This window comes from Piliocolobus tephrosceles, chromosome 14 (genome assembly GCF_002776525.5).
Source record: "Piliocolobus tephrosceles isolate RC106 chromosome 14, ASM277652v3, whole genome shotgun sequence".
Classification (NCBI taxonomy): Eukaryota; Metazoa; Chordata; class Mammalia; order Primates; family Cercopithecidae; genus Piliocolobus; species Piliocolobus tephrosceles.
This window is the reverse complement of record NC_045447.1, coordinates 83,682,141-83,701,399: the sequence shown is the minus strand read 5'-3', so window position 1 is coordinate 83,701,399 and position 19,259 is coordinate 83,682,141. Positions and strand designations below refer to the sequence as shown.

Sequence of the window (19,259 nt, the reverse complement as noted above, 5' to 3'; positions counted from 1 at the left end):
TCTAAGGGGCCTGGGAAGCGGGAAAGCTCGGGAGTCACTCACGAGAGAACACCCTGCAGGAATCGACCGAGCTGCCTGGCTTCGTGGTCCTGCAGCGTGGCCCGTTGCTTCGCGCAGAGGTTGGCCACAGCTCCTGGCTAGGAAACTGGGGACCCCTTGGTTTGCCACCGAGGAGGGTGGAGGTCCCCGTCAGTCCCCTCGGGGATGCAGCCGCATTTTCCCCTCCGTGCGTCTGGCCGGGAGCCAGAGGATAGGGCTGTGGAACACAGGCAGGGCGGGCCCTTCGGGACCCGGACGCGAGGGGAGGCGAGAGGCGCCAGTGTCCCGCACACCCACGGGCGCCGAGACAGGGGAGCTGCGGCCAGCGGCCCACGGAGGACGCCGGCGGCGCAGCCGCCTCAGGCTCGCGGGCCGCGCGCGCACGCGAGTGGGTGTGGGAGGCAAGGGCGCTACTAGCAGGCGGCGTGCGCGCGCGCGCTCCCCCGCGCCCTCCCTCGCAGGCCCGCCCGGCCCCGGCGCGCGTCACGAGGGGAGAGCTAGAGAGCTGGAGGGCGGGAGGGAGGGTGGGGAAAGGGGGTGGGGCCGCGGGACCCGAGGATTCCGAGCGGCGGCTGCAGAGCCGGAGCTGGGCGAGGGCGGCTGCGGTCCCGGCGGCGGCGGCGGCGGCGGCGGGAGAAGATGGTGGCGCTGGAGGTAGCAGCGGCTGGAGCGGAGCTTTATTCCCAGGCTTGGCACCAGCGCTGTCACTAGCGCCGCCTGCTTCCGCGGGCCCGCGGACCCAGCTGTCAAGCAAGGTACCACAGCCAGGGAGGGGTGGGTGAGAAGGGGTGCCCGGCACTGATGCGGCCCCCGACGGAGCCCGGGTCCTAGCCAAAGAGCGCCCCCGGACGCGAGAGGGGCTGCCTGGAACAATAGTGCGGAGGAGCGGGGGCAGCAGGCGACATCCAGGGGGCAGTGCCTGGAACCATCAGCCAGCGAGGCGGGGTAAGGCGGCGTTGCGGGCGAGACGCCTGGGGTCCGGTGCCCGCTCAGATGCCAGGCTTCGGGCGCAGCAGGCGGGCCCGATGACAGTCATGGCAGGAGTGAGTGTGTGAGAGTGTGTGTGTAAAAGGTACAGCAGAGGGGATGGGGGTGGCGGACGGAGGTGTTGGGGGGGTGACATTTCCAGGAATCCCCGCTAGGATCCCTCATCTCTCAGCTGACTCTCCTGGAGAAAGAATGTGATGATGGAAACGGTGAGGTGGGCAGGATGCACTTGGTGTGTGAAGTGTGGAGGGAGGCAGTGGGGTAGGGGCCGGTTTGTAAAATTCTGTGTATGTGTATGTACGCGTTTGGTTGCATCCACGTTCCCCAAACAGCGCCCCAAACCCAGAGATCTGCCACTGCCCTGACTTGATGTCACCGGCTAAGACTGTGGGACAGTGTTTGTTATTTTGACCCTGCAACTCTGAGCACAGTCTCTGTTCTGCTCCTGCGTGTGGATGGCCCAGTGTAGGGATTCTCGCTTCCCCTTCCTCTGGCCTCATGACATGGGGATGTGGAAGTGAGCATGTTGCTTTGAGGCACATGGCAGGGAAATAGGATAACGGTTACGCCTTCTGGGCTTGCTGGTGTACCCGGTTTTGAAGGGGGATTCCATCCTCTGATACTACTTCTCTGCTTAGCACCTGTTCCATAAGGGTCTTGTACTCCCTGACTCTGCAGTTTCTATTGTTTTTCTCTTGTCTGACCTGAAGGAGAATAGTGTTGAATGATCAGATTCCTCTTCCTGTCCCCGCAACTTTCAATGCTAGCTAGACCTTCTCCTTCCACATTTAAGCACTGAAAACCTTATGGCTAGGGGATGGATGGGCTTTGTATTGGTTCTTTTAGAATGAACTCTGGAGGTGTGTACGTATAGAGAGATGTGGTGGGGCGGGGGGCAGTCTTTAAAAAAGAAGAAAAATATCACACAGAGAAGTGTTTGGTGCCCACCTGGTCAGCGTCGCACCGTGTATCATTTGGAAACTGAAATCTCCCAAGACCCACAGCGATGGGGTCCCAGGTCAGTAAAGTCCCTGCTTTCCTACCTGATAGAGCCCACTAGTAGGGAATTTGGGAAAATGTCAGGCTGGCAATAACTCACCCAGTGGGAATAAGGACACAGAAATGCATCGAGTCTATGGCTGTTTAATTGTCTCTGCGTGGTAAAGATAGGTGTGTGTAGGGTTGGGTAGAGATAGGCAGGGAGATGGCATATTCATGTGTATCCAGGGCAGTGTGATTCCTCCTCGCCTGTATTTCTCCTGCGGTATTCACAGGAATGAGTATCTCGACACTTCTTTATTAAAATATTGTATGTCTAGCTTAACCTGTTTAGGACATATTTTAGTCATAACACCTTAAATTCTACTGCCTTGCTGTCGGAATCCAAACTGGCTGCCGGGTTCTCTTCAAAAAGCCCGTAGCAGTCATGACTACACAAGTAAATATACAACATGTTGGCACCAGAGGTTTCTTTTTCTTTTTTAAAATTTTTGTTTTGTGTTCTTTTATGGGCAAAGGTTGCACGATATCATTGTTTCATTGAAAATAATAAAACTAGGGCTATCCACATATGCTTTTTTTCTTCCCATATATCTTATTTAATGACATATAGACTAGGTGTTTTGAAGCTGTCAATGTAAAGTAAATTTCCCCATGTTCTTCAAGTCAAGCCTTCTAAGATTTTAATATGAGGTTGGTTGTTGGCTCTCATCCAAGATTTAAGGATAGATTTATAAAAATGAATTTTGAATCTTAGTTCTTTACTCTCTTATTCGTTATGCCAAATCCCTTTCTGAGAAAAGTACTTATGGAATTTAAAAGCCATTCTAAGAGGTTTTGGTTTAAAAAAAAAAAAGTCATCATCTTTTATATTTGCAAGTAAGACCAGGGATGTAAATATCTTACAAGAAAGTTTAATAATATGAGAAATTACCAGGTAAATACACTGTTTAGAGAAAGAGGAATTACACAGCAGCACAATCGATGACTCAGGAATCAGTGATTTCTTTTCTAACATAAATGTGATCATTTTTATTTTTATTTATCTTTTTGAGACAGGGTCTTCCTCTCTCACCCAGGCTGGAGTGCAATAGTGTGATCATAGCTCACTGCAGCCTCAAACTCCTGGCTCAAGCAATCCTCCTGCCTCAGCCTCCTGAATAACTGGGATAATAGGCACATGGCACCACACCCAGATATTTGTTTATTTTTTTCAGAGATAGAGTCTTGCTACGTTGCCCAGGTTGATAGTTTTAAAAATGCAATATCTGGCTTTTCTAAAGATTGGACCGGTATAAGGTTCATGAGACAGCTCTGGTAAATGGTTGTACCTTTTGCTGTGGCCTGCAGCAAGCCATTTTTTTGTGCATGGATGACTTTCCTTCACTTAAAATAGCATCAGTGCTTTTCTCTTCCATTATTGAGTCTCTTAAGGGTTTTTTGGTTGTTTGTTTTGTTTTTTGTTTTTATTTTGGTTGTTGTTATTGTTTGTTTCAGAAGACTAAGGAGTAAGAGATATTTGAAAATGACCTCTGGGGCCACAAGGAATGAACTGTAGTACCTTGGGGAGATAGGACTTTTAGCCTACAAAGAAGAAGTAATTGTTGCTAAAACTGAGAGAATTTCAAGCAATAAAATCTGAAGTTAACTCTCTGGGTTACAATAATTAATTTGCAAACATCTGTTAATTGCCTCCTGCATCTCAGACTCACTGTACCTTTGGATAAGGGACAGGGAATGTTGAGAAGTGTTGGAGATTCAAAGAATGCTAAGTCTTAGATCCTACCCAGAGGTGGATCTTGGTCTAGAAGGAGAAAAGAGGAATATGTGTTACTAACTGTAAAAATAGTGAAAAAATGATTAAGTGCTGAAAAAGCAGTATTCCTGCAGGGCTGTGGGAATTCACAGGGTACAAAATGACTTCTGATGGAAGAATCAGGGAAGGTTACATGGGATATAGCATTTGAGCTGTGATTAAGGTGGCATTTGGGTTGGCAGAGAAGGAAGGGCATGCTTGGGGGAGGAACAGCGTAGCACAGGCCTGGCAGTGGAAAGTGTATGCCTACACAGGGAACAAAAAAATGGTGTGCTTTGGCTGCAGCTCTAGGAATGCCAAGAGATGTAATGAGGGATAAAGCAAGAAAGAGAGGTTTGTTCAAGGTGGTGGAACAACTTGTACGCCAAGATAAGGAGTGTCGATTTTGTTCAGTAAGGACTGGGGAGCTATAGAAGATTTGTGAGGAGAAAGATTGACAGTATCAGAACTGTGCTTTGGGGCAATAATTTTGTAGTATTATGTTGGATGGAATGACATGGGAAAAGACTGGCAGGAGGAAGACCAGATAGACCCTATTGTCAAAGTAGGGAAAGACGGAAAGAGGCAGTGGGGGAGAAGAAGGGAACATACCTAAGAGGTGGTGTGCAAGAATTATCTGAGGAGCTTGAACAGTCACTGGAAAGTGGGAGGGAAAAGGGAGGCCAAAGATCATTGTCAGGCTTAGCTGAGAGAGCAATTGGGTCATTTTCAGAAACAAGGTATAACAGAGGATAAGGAAGAGGAGAGAAGTTTCTTTTTGAGCAGACAGGCTTATCTAAGTTAAGGGACTAGAATACAGAGGGAGGTTGGAGCTACAAGGAGATTTGTAAGTCATCTACTTAGGAGCGATATTGATATCCCAGGAATCACTGATAAAGAAAATGAAGAAAGAAGAAGCAAAGGTAAGGATAGGATCCTTGAGGGATGTCTGTGTGTTGGAGGGGAAAGAGAAAGAAGAGGACAGGAACCATGTTAAACAAGGGCAGTTGGAGAAAAATGATGGAAGTAGAGTTGTACAGTGTCATGGAAGCTGGCAGGGGTGAGGAGAGCCCCTGTCACTCACACAGCACACCCCATTGGTGAGGGTGCAACCAAGGCAAAGCCATTGGATTTGACTCTTGGCTTTCCTCGATTGTCTTTGTGGTAGGTGGAAGTGGCAGCCAGGGGCAAGGGTTGAAGGGGAGGGTGGGGGAAGGGAAATGGAAAGCAGTGAGAACAGACTTCATTTTCCATAAGTTGGGAGGTAAAGGAGAAGGAGAGAGAGTATGATATATCAAAACAATGGTGTAGTAGAGGGAAAGTGGTATTTTTAGTTTAGGAAGACTTGAGCCTGCTTTATAAGCTGAGGAGTACAATCCATTGGGGAAAAAAGAGATTGAAAATGTAAGGGAGAGGCTCAGTTGAGGGAATCAAGTCTTCAAGAAGATGGGAGGATACTAGATGAAAGCAAATGAAGGATTCTTTTGAGACAGAAGCATAGGAATTTCGAGGTGGAAAGAAAGGAATTTGGCCATAGTCTTTTAAGTAAAGTCAAAAGAGAGATGGGCAGGTTGAAGCCAGGGGTAGAATGACAAAGACTTGTGGGCATTGTGGAAACAGAGCAGTGAGTCAATTAGGAGTGAATAAAAGATCATTACCCAACCATGAGGACCTCATGTGTTTGAAAAGCATGAATTTGTAGTGAAACCAGTTAACGCTATATAACTGGAGTTTGACAACTACTTAAGTAATTTTTGTATAGTGAGCATTTGTGGTTCTTCATTCCCTTAAATGCAGTAAAAAAGAGTAGAAGTTTACCTTTAAAATTATCTAAATAAAAGACTCCACTTGTATTTCCTGTAAATATTCTCTCTCAGAGATCTGAGCTAAATTTTAAGAAGTTTATAGTAAAACAATGGGGAAAAATGTAAGTTGTTTTTTAAAGAATGAGCTTTTTCTATCTATAATGGTAGAATATGGTTTTACAGTCACATGTAAAGTCAGTTTTCAAAAGAAAAATCAAATATAGCACCTCACCCAACACCATACCCATCATATGCATTCAATATACATTTGTCACATGAATATATGAATAAACTTTTTTTTAAGTAAGCTAGCTACAGTATCTAAAATTTTAAATTTCAGGATTTCATTCTTATACAATGGACATTGAATGAGTTGCATTTTGTGGCCTGTACAAGTTTATGATAGAATTAAAACTATTTATTCATACCTGATGTATACATTGAAGCTTTATTTTAAAAAACTCCACATTTTTCACAAAATAATTGTGAACCCTTTAGATCCTTGAGTTATGGGATTATGTCATGATTCCAGGTGAGTTTATGGAACGTCAACTGTAATGAGTGGTGGGTTTTGAGGTTTTAATGATGAAATTTATTCATTCCTTCAACATATACTCATTGAACACTTTCTCTGGGCCAGAAACTATTCTAGGTGCAAGGAATATAGAGGAGGGGGGGACATGTCCTTAATATTACAGAGCTTTTAGTGGAAGGAGATTAAAAATAAATAAATAAGCAATTACATAATATGCCAGGTGGTAAGTGCTATGATGAAGAATAAAACAGAGAGAGCAATAAACTGACAATAGTGGGTGTGTGGGGGGTGATGTTATTTTATATAGGATGGTCAGGGAAAACCTTAAGCAGAAGAGCTTAAAGATGTGAGGTAGTAAGCCCTGCAGATATTTGGGGAAGGGCCTTTAGGCAGAGAGGATATCAAAAATGAAAAGGCTGGATAGGAACATGTTTGGCATCCTCAAGGGACAGCAGGGAAACCTTATTGGTTTCCTCAGTTTACCTGGACATGGTATCACTCCTGATAGATGGAGCAGTCACTTAGGGAATTCACAATAAAATGCTTTGCCTTTCATTTTGAATTGGTTGCCCATAAGGCTGTATTACCATCTACTGTGTTTGGGCTGACCTCTGAATCAGTGTTGGGTTTATAAAAAGATGAATGTCCTCAATCAAATATATTTAAGTTAGAAAACAATCATCCCTGTAATCCCAGCACTGTGGAAGGCTGAGACAGGCAGATCACTTGAGGTCAGGAGTTCGAGACCAGCCTGGCCAACATGGCGAAACCCTGTCTCTACTAAAAATACAAGAATTAACCAGGCATGGTGGCGCATGCCTGTAGTCCCAGCTATTTGGGAGGCTGAGGCAGGAGAATTGCTTGAACCCAGGAGGCAGAGATTGCAGTGAGCCGAAATCACGTCAGAAAACAAAGTGTGATTCTGTCTGGGTAGTGATGAAATACTAGTCAGCTGGAAGTAGTTCTGCTCCTTGGACCTTACGTCTCTTCTGTGGTCTGAATCTTCTTTAAATATTGCTTTCTTTTCTTCCTCCTTGTTTCGTGTTCCATTCTCAAGTGTAAGGTCCTTGAGGCTAGAACTTTGTTTTGTTCATCTGGGTATACTCTATAACACAAAACGACTCTCTGCATTAGTAAGGGATTATCAAATACAGAGAGGAATTGATGAGAAATTGCCAAAAATTTAAGTAACTCAGGTGTAAAGAATGAGTGTAAAGCCCATTTACCTTGATTTCTGCAGATAGGTAGCTGTTTTTCAGAGGACACAGAATTGCCACATGATGCTAAAGCAGTTTATGCATGCAGACCCTGAAATGAGGACTTGAGTTCACAATAGTTTATTTGAGAGACAACCTCAAGAAGCACAAGTGAGAGAATGGAGAAAATGAGACAGAAGAGGGAAGAAAGCCCATTAAGAGGTGAATTAATGAGCAGGTTGCCACTGTGGGCAGCTGAGGCCTGGCTCTGCTGGCATCATGTAGACTGCACATTAGGATTGTCCACCAAGCAGTGGAGAAACTGGGGTATTTATCCACCATTTCCCTAGAGATATTAAATCTTCAGTACGTTAGGGCTGCTAATATTAGCCTGAGCAAGCTCCAGAGACACCAAAGAAAGCCCTTGAGCAGAGAAGCAGAGAGGCAGAGCCAGGTGGAAGTGGGAAACTGTCAGTGTATGTGGAGACTGTCGATATAGCTCTAGCTGAACTCAGAAGTGGACATGGGACCCCTGTTTGACACAGCACAGAGGTATCATAAAGAATTTTTAACAGATGAGAATTGGTTTGATGGCAGTTATTTCAATTTAAGGATTTTTAATGTATTGTGACAACTGCCTGCAGTTGTTCACTCACAAGCCAACTATTGGCCACCCTCAGTTATCTGAGATGCAGAGTTAACCATATATGTTCATGTGTAAGGTACCCTCTGTTATAGGGTGGCCCTCAATTTTCCAACAAGAGCGTTTTTAAGGAGGCTTCGTGTCAACTTGAATATGCATATTCTAGGAATATAGGCAGAGTGAAGTATTTACTTATGCTTAAGTTATTAGTTTACTTTCATATAATTAAAATCACATTATATAAAATTAATAATTTAGAAATATGACATCCTTCCATTCTCACATTTTATGAAATCATTTTTTCAAAAACTTCACAAACTTTTTTCACTTTAGAGTCTTTGTCATGATTAGGTCACTTTTGTCATGTTCATTTCTATCTAACTTTTTTGAGATGTAGTACTTCTTGAGTTTCTGTATGATGCTACTACCACAAACTTTACTCCAAACCTTGTGTGTTCATTCACTTAACGTAAGAACATTTGTTTTATCTTTTCTTCCTATAGGAGTATATTTATGATCTCTGCAACCCAGCACTTCTATATGTCTTGTGTAAAGACATTCAAAACAAGCAATTGTAAAGCTCCTCCGCAGGAATATTTACTTAAATTGGTGTTAAAATCATGGCCTCCTTTACTCTATATTCATTCAGTCATTTATCTTATTTCAATCGCATAGCCTTCAGAAGTATCCCTATCTTGTGTTGATTGAGTTTATTTCCGGCTATCTTCTCCAAATAGTTCTTAAGTAACTTCTGAAACACACACCTCCTTTTCATGAAATCTGCAGTCTTACCAGGTAATATGTTTTTGACATGGTTTCTCTCTTTAAAATCAGTTGCCATCACATCCAGCTATTACTGAATTACATGACTTTCAGTTTCTGTTATCTTGGAGGTAACAGGGTTTTCGGCATTCAGAAGAAGGTAATTAAGAGAATACCCCACAATATGGGAGACTTTGTAAACATTTATACATAAGGCAACTCTCTGTTTTCTGAAATACACTTTTTGGAGGACAGAATCTCATCTTTTTGCATATGTAAAGTGATCGCGGGAGGTTGTCAAGGTATGGTGGCAAAGCCAATCCCTGCCCACTAAGTTTCCTTTTCAACCTCCTCTTCTGTTCCACGTGGATTACTTAGTATACAATTAGTGTGAAAAATACAGCAAATACAGCAATGATTTATTTCCTAAAGGAATTAATTGGTCAGCATTCCAAATAATATAATCATTATGTTTCTGACTGTTGATAAATTTTGTATTTCAAGATCAATTCTGTATTTATTAACAGGCACACTTTATTTTAAAGAAGTATAATTGACAAGATATGCATAAATTCCTTTTTCTTGTAAATTGTAGCATATTTTAAAAGCAGAGGAGGAGCTTAGAGTCATTTAAGGAAATTCCACTTAACAAGAATACCCCCTAAATTGGCTATTCAGTGAATTTGGACTTTTATACTGGACTTTACTAAAGTGGGTAACATTCTATTACAGTGGCTTTTACACATGTTTGGCCATGATTCCTGGTAAGAATACAATTTAGATGATAGGCTAGCAACATAGATGAATGTGTGTAAACACACACACACATCACTGAAACAAGTTTCACTCAGCAATACTTGTCCTTTATTATGTGTAATCCACTCTGATACTTTCTATTCTATTCTCTTCTGTTCTGTATGTTTGCCAACCCACTGAACTAATCTCTGCATTAGTGAACCCTAATATGCAGTTTAGAAAACACTGCTCTATTGCATTACATTTATCAAAAGAGTGCTTATTTTCTTATAGTATGAAATAATTTCATGTCAAAAGTTGTTTTTTCCTTTTTTTGAATTGTTAGCATATTTGGATATTTGGTGGTATGGACATATGATGCAGTAATCACAGAGAGAAACTTTATTTTTGAGTAGACATTTTATTTCCAAAAGAAGAAATTAGTGTGGAAAAGGGAAATATTAGTGTGGAAAAGGGAAAGTGGAGTAGGAAGAATAGATTGGTTCTGTGGGGACCATGTCAAGTCACTGAGCCACAACATCCTTGCTGAGCTGGTTCCTCACGGTTCTTTCCTGTCCTTCTCTCTTCCTGCCTCTCTTTCTAGCTGCTGTCTCTTAGCTTCTAGAGTTCTGGATGTTTAGTTAATTACTTAATTCTAAATTTTAACCTAATATATTTCTTCCCAGATGTGAAAATAGTTTCTACACCTACTTCCCTTCCAAATAACTTGAATATATAAGAATCGTTTTTCCCTGAGCTGTGGAAGAGTTCTGTCCTAAAGGAGCTAGAATTTGTTCTACAGATGAAATGCTTCCATAGTGTTAGGTCATACGAAAGCCTAACCTAATCTTATGTTCAGGTGTGATTATATTCTTTATGGCAGTCTAGCTTTCTAAAGTACACATAAATTCCTTTTTTAAAAGCTCAGCAGATTCCCCATCCAGTGACTAAAAACAAGTTACAAAGTGTCAGGCATTGTGCTAAGTACTGTACACAACTAACTCATTTACTTCTCATAATGACCTAATTTACTCTTCATAACCACATCAGGAGAGAACTTATATTGCAGATAGGACTTTGAGGCTCTCAGGTTCCTCAGTGGCTGCAAGACAGGACAAAGGGGATTTGCCTCAGGTCTAGGCATAGGAATGGGCCCCAGACAGTTGCTGGTCCTGGAGTCTTTTCTGTCCTCTGGACCCAGCAGTACCTTCCCATCCCCACTGCCCCATCCTGACTCTCTTGTTTATGATGCCTTCATCCTACTTTGGATGTGTGTGTGTGTGTGTGTGTGTATGTATGTATGTGTTACTGTTTGTCTTAGTCCATTCGGTGTTGCTATAACAGAGTACCTGAGGCTGGGTAACTTACAAAGAAAAGAAGTTTATTTGGCTCACAATTCTGGTGGCTGGAAAGTTTTAAGACCAGGCAGCTACATCTGGTGAGGGCCTCATGCTGCTTCCACTCATAGTGGAAAGTGGAAGGAGAGCGAGTGTGTGCAAAGACATAACATGGTGAAAGAGGAAACAAGAGAGAAAAACCAAGGAAGCCAGATTCTTTTTAACAATCCACTGTCTAGGGAATGATTCCATTCTTGTAAGAGTGAAAACCCACTCATCACTGCAGGAGGACATTAATCTATTCATGAGCAATTCACCCCCCATGACCCATGCACCTCCCAATACTGCTACATTGGGGATTAAATTTCAACATGAATCTTGGTGGGGATGAACCACATTCAAACCATAGCACTGTGGCACCGACATCTCTCCATTCTTGGCCCTGTGGGGTGGCAAGGACTCAGAACGAATTGGAATAAAGTACTGCCATAATGAGCCATCAACAGTGAGCAAGTCTCCAGGTTGGTCTGAGCCTCAGCTTCTCCAGCTACAAAAGGGGGAATGATGAAACCTTTCCTTCCTGTCTCTTCCTGCACAGGGTCACTGGGGTCAAATGAAATATGAAAGGCTACAGAAAAGTAAGGTAGATGTTCACTTCCTTCGTCATGACATTGAATGGAAGTGACTCCCTACCTAATTCTAATCTCTAGTGCCTCTTTCCTCTAAACCAGAAGTTGACAAACTTTCTCTGTTTAGGGCTAGGTAGTAAATAGGTTTTGTGGGCCATATGGTCTCTGCCACAACTTCTTCACTCGGCCCTTGTAGTGCAAAAGCAACTGTAGACAATATGTAAACCAATTAGTGTGACTGTATTTCAATCAAAGTTTGTTTATGGATGCTGAAATTCAAATTTCACATCATTTTTGCTTCACAAAATGTTGATTTCTCATTTTTTTTCAATCATCTAAAAACATAAAAACCATTCTCAGCTCCCAGGCAGTACAAAAACAGGCAGTGGGATGGATTTGTCCCATGGACCTCAGTTTGCTGACCCCTGATCTAAACTCTCACAGTGCTTTGTACCACTCTGGATTCCAGCAGCTCATGCTCATCTTTTCCATCTCTCTTGTCCTTTCAAAATATGCACCCCACCCACCCACACACTCATTTTTTCATCTCCCTTAACACTGAGAAAGATAATAGCATATGTATAGTATGCCCCCCCATGTATATTCTATATGCCCAAGAAATATTTATTGAATAAATCAGGATTAAAAATCTGTTGCTTTTGTATGTATCCTGGTTTTTCATCTTTAAAGGAAATTCCACCTATTCTCTAGTAAACCTTTGGGAATGATTGAGTTAAGATTTTGTAACTAAATGTAAGGCTTTGAGATTCTTGCCGTAAAGTATTTCCCCCCTCTGCTATTAACCATAAAAGGAAAAGAATGTCAGGGAGGACAGAGGGGAGAAGCAAACAGACAAACAAAACCAACATTTCAGCATGAAAAGCGCTTGTTAGAGGATCACTAAAGTGGCCAGATGTTTAGCTTTGCTCCCTTGGGTATCCTGTCACTATAGGAAACTCTGAACCGGCTGAAGTGTTTCATGCCTCAGCTGCCAGCAGCCCTTGGTGATGTGCTTCCCCCAGAATTTAACATGGGGACCAGAACTCCATGCATTTGACTATAAATAAAGAGGACCTCATAGAATGTACTTTATCTTTGTATTTCCCTACCATGTATTGAGGAATCATGCACATCTATCTAAGAGCAAAGCCTTGAACATACCTCCTGTTTTTCTTCTTAATAAGTATAGACTTGGAAGTGGAATTATTAGAAAATATATAAATTAACATTTTTCTTCTCAAAATGGACAGAAACTGGATGCTGGAATTATGGCAGGAGTGTGTTATTCCACATAGTCTATGCTCAATATGTTACTCTATAATAAGGATTGTGCATATGTGTGTGCACGTGGGTATGTAGTTAAGGGGTGAGAAGAAATAAATATATTAGAAGCTTGGGACCAAAATCGCTAATGGTATCTACTCCTTATTAAAATCTGTTAAGGAAAGGAACAATTAAGTCAGCTTTCAGTTAAGTGCTTAAGTATTTTAGCCTGGCAAAATATATAAATTTTCCATAATCTGGAAGAGAGATTCATGACACATGTAAAATAAATGATAAGGTGTACTTTGACTTGGCATAAATTGTTACTGCTATGGTAGATGATGTCTAGTCCTGAAGATAGAATGTTAAGCCAGTGTTAAAAGTGCGTATTATTATACATTTAAGTCATGTGAGGTATTTGAAACCTGCTTGGGGAAGAGTGGAGGATGAGAGGCTCAGGATTTTGTTTGCTATTTTGTCTAAGCTGCTCCCTGTGAAACACAACATGGTACTTACTGGCAGTGCAAAGACTGCTTTCAAAATTACATTTAGTGAATGGATGCAGAGGGGATGGGGTGATGCAGGGAGGGCAGGCTTAGAGAGGACTGCATGGTGATGGGTAGGCAATTATCCACCTGTCTGCAGCTTCTTATGTGGAATGAGGCTCCCCTTGAAGAAGTAAAGAGAATGTGCATACGAAGGTGGATGATTCAGGTGCCATTTATTATGATACTGCACAGTGAATCTTTTAATCTTTCTGAGTTTAATTTTTCCCTCTCCTATCACATCTCCTGCTTCTCCCACTTGGGGAATTACAGTGTTTACATCTTGTTGTTTATGTTGATCGCTCCCTTCCCTGCTGGAGGTTTTCAGCACAGTCTGCTTATTCTTGATTGTCTTTTCATATGTAGGACTGTGACACTGAAGCTGGCCAGAAGGTTTGTATAAGTTGCTGTGGTTTGCAGATGTGTTAGGTCAGAATCCTCAGATGCAGACACCAAGAAGAGGGTTTGTGTGTATGTGTGCTGCTCTATTAAGGAGATGCTCTCAGGAAAAAACTGGGAAGGGAAGGGGAAGAAGTCAAGTAAAGGTATGCTGTCATTCAAACCAAGTACTGCAGAGAGTGGCTTCAGCCTGATCCTGTGTGGGGCGGGGGAGCTCTGGAGTGTAAGTCAGCCTCAGGCTTGTCCCCGCCTGAATCTATGGGATTGGTGTTTCATACTCCATACCTGTCAGTCTTCAGTTAAGAGAGGGGGTCTGTGGTGGGGGCACATAAATTCTCAAGTATTTCTGGCTCTTGACATGAAAGGGTGAAGCAAGTGCAGCCCTCCCAAAAAGAGCCATAGGTGCTGGATGTTGAGTGGGAAAGCACATTGAAAGTGGGGACTTGAGGACAGGTGCAGTGGTTCACGCCTGTAATCCTAGCACTTTAGGAGACCAAGGCGGGCGGATCACCTGAGATCAGGAGTTTGAAACCAACTTGGCCAACATGGTGAAACCCTGTCTTAACTAAAAAAAAAAAAAAAAATACAAAAATTAGCTGGGCATGGTGATGCACACCTGTAATCCCAGCTACTCAGGAGGCTGAGGTAGGAGAATTGCTTGAACCCAGGAGGTGGAGGTTGCAGTGAGCCAAGATCGTAGCAGCCTGGGTAACAAAGCAAGTCTCTGTCCAAAAAAAAAAAAAAGAAAGAAAGAAAGAAAAAGAGAAGAGAAGAGAGAAAGAAGGGACTTGAGTAGGACAACATTGTCCATCAGCAGACCTCTCTATAGGGTAACCAAGGGAGCTATTAGGTTGTTCCACTGGGAATCTCCACATGCCAGTCTTTTTCCTGAGAAGTAGCTGCTGGCTTCTAGTGATACATGTGTGTGGTGTGGAGCAGAGGGCTGGGGATCCAGCTGTTCTGCATCAGTGAACCTCCCGTTTCCAGAGCCTTCTCCACCCCATCCTTTGGTAGGCCTGCATCCCTGGGGTTCTACAGCTCAGTCATCTCAAAGAAAATGTGTTAGAATCTTTTGTTTGTGAATATTCCCTCTTCCATTCTCTGTGGATTTATACCTGATGTATACCTTTTTACTCATTTAAGTGGGGTCTTCAGAGGAAAAGATTAAAAATATATAGTTGGTGGTATTAAGGTGGTAAATTTGTTACCTTAAACTGGGAGTCACCCAAAATAAAAGCTAGAGTAGAATCTAAAGTAAAACTAAAGTAGTAAAATGTTTAAATATATATGTATACACACATGCATATATATGTATCTGTATTCCTATAATTTCATAAAAATAGACTTAATAGTTGGTAATTAGCCAATCTAAGTATTATCTAGCAAAGTGCTGTATTAGTCAAAATGAATAGTTTCACTCTGTTGTGATCATTAGTTGGATAATGTCAGCCAGTGGCTAATGTTGATATCATTGGGCTAAGCAGGGAGACTTCTGTCTTTCACAATATTTCACAATATTTTGGATGTTATAGACACAGGTCAATAAACTGCTGATATCAGTGTGAACCATGGTTCCCATGTCATCACACCAGAGTTAATCTTTGGAACTGATTAGTAAACAGAAACCTAAGTAATAACTGGCAGGCTCAGAAAACACTGTTTGTTGTTCAAGGAATCTCAAACAAAATCCACTGCCTTCTATTCTATATGTAATAGGTTTATTGAATGGGCTGGACTCAATAGGATGCAAATAGCCATCATCTCTAGTTCTTCTCTTACAGCTTATTTCTACCCACTTAACAGACTTGTCTTCTCTTCCCCATTGGAATAAAATTTTAGGCAGGTCTCTTAGATCTCCCAGTTATTATTATTATTTTGAGACGGAGTCTTGCTGTTTCGCCCAGGCTGGAGTGGTGTAGTGGCACGATCTTGGTTCACTTCAAGCTCTGCCTCCTGGGTTCACGCCATTCTCCTGCCTCAGCCTCCCCAGTAGCTGGGACTACAGGTGCCCACCACCATGCCCAGCTAATTTTTTGTATTTTTAGTAGAGATGGGATTTCACCGTGTTAGCCAGGATGCTCTCCATCTCCTGACCTTGTGATCCGCCCCCCTTGGCCTCCCAAAGGGCTGGGATTACAAGCGTGAGCCACCATGCCCGGCCCCAGTTAGTCTTAGGTGGTGAAGAGTTTGACTACTAGTCACATAATACATCCAGTATAATAATAAAAACTCAAATTCTCATCTAATATTTAATGTTTTTAAATTGCAATGTAACTTGAATAGTGAAGAAACAGAAATATCAAGTGTATAGCTTGCTAAATTTTCACATATTAAATTTATATGAAAACCTGTGTAACTAGCACTTGAGTCAAGACATAGAACATTTTCTGGCCCCTGGGAGGCTCTCTCATGTGCCTTCTCAGTCAATATCAACCACTTTCAGAAAGGTAACCACTACTCTGACCTCTGTCACCATAGAGCAGTTTTGCCCGTTCTTAACTTTGTCTACGTGGAATCATAGTATGTAGCTTTTTGCATCTGACTTCTTGTTTAATATTTTAGAGATTAATTCATGATTCATTCCTTTTTTGCTGTTTAATCCATTGTGTGAATATACTGAGTTTATCAATTATTTTGTTGAAGGACATTAGGGTTGTTTTACTGTGAATATTATTATATGTTTATTTCAGTTTACATCTGCACTGATTTCTGTAGGGTATATACTCAGGAATGGAATTGCAGGATCATAGAATAGGTGTACATTTAGCTTTAGAGATATTGCCAGTTTTCCAAAGTGGGGACTACTTTGTCCAATTTATACTCCCAAAGCAGTTTATGAGAATCGTGGTTGGTTCCACATTGGTGATAGCACCTGGTTTCCTACCATTTGTTTAGCTTGAGGCATTCTGCTAAGTGTGTAGTAGTGTTAAAGTTGTCTTGTTTTTGTTAATTTTGTTAAAATTGACACAAAAATTGTACATTTATGGGATACGGTGTGAGGCTTTAATACATGTGCACATTGTATAATCATCAAATCAGAGTAGCTAGCATGGCAGTCACTCAAACTTTTATGATTTCTTTGTGGCGATAACTTTCAAGATCCTCTTTTCTACTCATCTTAAAATATATCATACCTTGTTATTAGCTATAATCACCCTACTATGCTACTATGTAACAGAATTTATTCTTCCTATCTAACTGTAATTTTGTTCTAGCTTAGTTCTTTTTCTCAAGATCACTTTGGTTACTTGGAGTTCCATATGAATTTTAGGATTGTTTTTCTATTTCTGTGATGAATGCCATGGGTATTTCTATAGGAATTGTATTGGAACTGTAGATACAGTCATTTTAATGATATTAATTCTTCTAATTTATGAGCATGAGATATCTTTTCATTCATTTATGTCTTCTGTTTCTTTCATCAGTGTTTTATAGTTTTCATTGTAGAGATCTTTTACACCCTTGCTAAAATTTAGACCTAGGTAATTTATTATTTTGTAGCTATTGTAAATGGATTTGCTTTCTTGATTTCTTTTTCGAATAGTTTGTTATTGGCATACAGAAATACTACTAATTTTCCATGTTGATTTTGTCTACTACAACTTTCCTGAATTTATTTACTTATTCTAATAGTTTTTCAGGGGAATCTTTGAGACTATATATATATATATATATATATATATATATATATATATATACTATGTATATATAGAATATGTGTGTGTGTGTATATATATGTATATATATTCATATCTGCCAATGGGGCAATATGACTTCTTTGTTCCTAATGTGGATGCCCTTTATTTCTTTCTCTTGACTAATTGCTCTGATTAGGACTTCCAGCATGATGTTGAATAAGAGTGGTGAAAATGGACATTCTTATATTTTTCCAGATCTTAGAGGAGAAGCTTTAAACATTTTCCCAGTCATCGTGATGTTAGCTGTGAGTTTGTCATACATGGCCTTTATCATGTTGTGTTGAAGTATGTTCCTTCTGTACCTAATTTGTTGAGAGTTTTTATCATCAAGGGATGTTACATTTTATCAAATACTTCTTCTGTATCTATTAAGTATATTAAATCTATTAAATTGATCATATGGTTTTTGTCCTTGATTCTGTTAATGTGATGTGTCATGTTAATTGATTTGCCTGTATTGACCCATCCTTTCACCCCTGGGATGAATCCCACTTGATCATGGTGACTGAACTTTTTAATGTGTTTTTGGATTTGGTTTACTAGTGTTTGGTTGAGGATTTTTGCATCTATATTCATTAGGGATATTGGCCTGTAGTTTTCTTTTTGGTCGTTGTATCCTTGTGTGGTTTTAGTATTAAGGTAATACTGGCCTTGTAGAATAATTTTGGAAGTACTCCCTTCTCTTCAATGTTTTGGAATAGTTTTTGAAGAACTTGTATTGGTTATTCTTTAAATGTTTTGTAGAATTTAGTGGTGGAGCCATCAGTTCCTGGGCTTTTCCTTGATGGGGGACATTTTATTACTGCTTCAGTCTCATTACTTATTATTGGTCCATTCAGGTTTTCTATTCTTTTCTTTTCTCTCTTTGCTTTCTTTTGAGACAGGGTCTTGCTCTGTCACCAAGGCTGGAGTGCCCCTAACTGGTGTATTCCTGGAGTGATCCTAGCTCCCTGCAACTTTGAACTGGTCTCAAGACATCTTCCACCTCAGCCTCCCACAGTGCTAGGATTACAGGAATGAGCCACCACAGCTGATCTTCTCTCTTTTTTTCTTAGTAAATCTAGCTAAGGATTTGTTTATCTCATTTATATATATATATATTTTTTTTAAACAAAAACTACTCTTTGGTTTGTTGATTTTTGTATTTTTTAAACTTGTTTATTTCTGCTTGGATATTTGTTATTTCTTTTCTTCTACTAATTTGGGGTTTAGTTCTTATTTTTCTAGTTCCTTGAGGTGGCTTGTTTATTTGAGATCTTTCTACTTTTTTGATATAGGCATTTATTACTATAAACTTCCCCCTTTTTATTTATTTATTTATTTTTTGAGATGGAGTTTCGCTCTTGTTGCCCAGGCTGCAGTGCAATGGCATGATCTCGGCTCACCACAACCTCCACCTCCCAGATTCAAGCAATTCTCCTGCCTCAGCTTCCCAAATAGCTGGGATTACAGGTGTGCAGGCATGCACCACCACACCCGGCTTTTAGTAGAGACAGGGTTTCTCCATGTTGGTCAGGCTGGTCTCAAACTCCTGACCTCAGGTAATCCACCCGCCTCAGTCTCCCAAAGTGCTGGGATTACAGGTGTGAGCCACCACACCCAGCCTAAACTTCCCTCTAAGAACTGCTTTTGCTGTATACCATAGGTTTTGGTATGTTCTATTTCTATTTTCATTTGTCTCAAGGAAGTTTTAAGTTTCTATTTATGTTTCTTCATTGACCCATTTATTGTTCAGGAGCATGTTGTTTAATTTCCATTATTTTGCATACTTTCCAAGGTTCCTTCTGTTACTGATTTCTAGTTTTATTGCATTGTGGTCAGAAAAGATTATTGATACAACTTTGATTTTTTTAATTTAACACTTGTTTTGTGACCCAACATGTGGTCTGTCC

At 41.1% G+C, this 19,259-nt stretch overlaps 1 protein-coding gene across 2 annotated transcripts in view; it reads left to right on the top strand.

Moving 5' to 3' along the window:
* The first annotated feature begins 584 nt into the window (after positions 1-584).
* APBA1 (amyloid beta precursor protein binding family A member 1) overlaps positions 585-19,259 on the top strand; it is a 224,381-nt gene continuing 205,706 nt past the window's right edge. Inside the window, exon 1 of one of the 2 annotated variants that reach the window (XM_023213244.3) lies at positions 585-794. The gene's annotated coding sequence lies outside the window, so the exon portion shown is untranslated. The remainder of the gene's footprint in view (positions 795-19,259) is intronic. The other variant, XM_023213245.2, reaches the window with a different exon arrangement.